The sequence below is a fragment of the Solea solea genome, chromosome 11 (assembly GCF_958295425.1).
Source record: "Solea solea chromosome 11, fSolSol10.1, whole genome shotgun sequence".
Lineage (NCBI taxonomy): Eukaryota > Metazoa > Chordata > Actinopteri > Pleuronectiformes > Soleidae > Solea > Solea solea.
In genome coordinates, this window is record NC_081144.1 from 27,550,930 (window position 1) to 27,553,130 (window position 2,201).

Genomic DNA, 2,201 nt, shown 5'->3' on the forward strand with positions numbered 1-2,201 from the left:
TCCAATTAACGCTGCGTTTGTGTGTGTATCTGCGTCATTACCTCGTTTATGAAACCCTAAAGTTTCAGAACAAACAGTTCAGCCACTGCTGAGAAAATAGTGTTGTATTGTTTTCCTGGGCTCTGCGAAGCGGATCGGCAGTTCCGTAGTTTGATGTCGTCATCAGAAATCCTCACCACCGTAGCGCCTCCCGGTGCGGGCACTAGTCTGGGGCACATCCGGTTGCGTACATTCAACCGCAGAAGAAGAAGAACTACTCTCGTTGTAGTTGCTGAGATGCAGAGCATCCACCGTGCCAGAGGGGGAGCTGTGTATCTGAGAGCTGGCCTATCTATTACGTCACTTCCAGGTACCTGGCCAATCACAGGACAGTAGGAAAGCTCTCGTTGGCTGGCCAATCACAACACAGTCCACGTTCTGGGTGGTCTGAAACAGCGCGGCTGACGAGAGCGTCAGTGAGGAGATATTTTGATCGGCTCGTTTGCAGCGATTAGGAGGATTTTAACCATGAAAACAAGTTAATATATGTAAGTAGACCTCCATAACTAACATATATGTGTGATACAAGCATTCTATGTCGCCTTTAATTAGACTGTGCAAAATGTATTGTTGTATTGCAACAAGTTAAAAAGCATTCTCTAGTTCTCACACAGCTCATGATTTTTGTTTTTCTGTCTGTCGCCACAGTTGCCAAGTAAAGATCCAGAGATCCAGTCCTGACTCCTGCGTCTCCTTTCCACCTGCTTTTCTCCCTTTTCCCTATATGTGTGTGCGAGCTGCTTGTAATGATGTCATGCCTGTAAAAAAGGAGACTTTGACCTGGAGAAGTAAGACCATATTGATTTCTCTGTATATAACTGCATGAATCTATTTTGGAAAGAGAAGCATTTTCCGGATCTGTGATTGACATGTTTTTAATGTTTTCATGCAAATCTTACTTTTAAGAACATAATGTTGATAGGAGTGGAGTAATGTGCTGAGTATAATCTCTAAAGGGAATTTTTATCACTCTTTATTTCTGCTCTTATGTGTCTCTCTTAGTTAGGAAGAAAAGTGGCACATTGTTGGCTTTGCTAGCAATGCTCATTGGCTTGTGGATCACAAGGCAGACATGTAGTGCTGTAATTGTGCCAACCTGAAGTGAGTGATGATTAATGTGAAATATACTTTCAAATCAAAAAATCCTGATGAATCCTCTAATGGAAATAATGACCTGGTTCTCTCTTCATTAGCACTGATGGTACCTGCTGTAGAATGAGTCATGTGGACAAGAAAACGTACACTCCTCGACACTTCACCTTGCGCAGCCAAAGTGAGTGTACAAACACACATGCACAATAGAAAACAAATCATAGTCCCTCTCCAGTAACTGTACATCAGGTAGGGGGCAATGATAAACAACTATATGGTTTGGTTGTGCTGTATATTATGCTGGTGCGTGGTATTGGTGTAATATTCCTCCATGTGGCCCTTTTTTACATGTTCCTTGATGTGTTTGCATGGCCCTGGTTAGCTTGTAAAATAGATATAATGGGTTCAGAAAATATTCAGACCCCTTCAGCTTTTTCACATTGTTATGTTGCAGCTTTTTGCTAAAATCATTTAAATGTATTTAATCTAATCAATCTGCACTCCATACCCCATAATGACAAAGTGAAAAGAGAGTTTTAGAACATGTTGCAATTTTATTAAAAATATAAAACTAAAATTTAACATTGTTCTAAGTTTTCAGACCTATAACTATGACTCTTGAAATGTAGCTCAGGATGCTTCCATTTATGTCGGTCATCTTTGAGATGTGTTTACACCTTGACTAGGTAAATTTAATGGATTTGACATGATTTGGAAAGGCACACACCTGTCTATATGAGGTCTCACAGCTGACGATGCATATCAGAACAAAATCAAGTCATGAGGTGGAGGGAACTGCCTGCAGAGGTCTGAAACAGGATTGTATTGAGTCATAGATCTGGGGTAGGGCTACAAATAAAATCTTCTGCAGTGATGGTTGACCTTGTGGAAGTTTCTCCCATCTCCACACAGGATCTCTGGAGCTCAGCCAGAGTGACTATCAGGTTCTTGGTCACTTCTTTTACCAAGGCCCTTGGCCCTCCCCGATCACTCAGTTGGGCTAGGCGGCCAGCTCTAGGAGGAGCCCTGGTTGTCCCAAACTTCTTCCATTTAGGAATTATGGACGCCAC

General features: G+C 42.0%; 1 long non-coding RNA gene across 1 annotated transcript; it reads left to right on the forward strand.

Annotated features, from left to right (window-relative positions):
- The first annotated feature begins 693 nt into the window (after positions 1 to 693).
- On the forward strand, positions 694 to 1,315 carry LOC131468973 (uncharacterized). Its single transcript, XR_009241764.1, has 3 exons — positions 694 to 827; positions 1,042 to 1,140; positions 1,233 to 1,315. It is a non-coding gene; the product is annotated as an uncharacterized LOC131468973 (long non-coding RNA).
- The last annotated feature ends 886 nt before the right edge of the window (positions 1,316 to 2,201 follow it).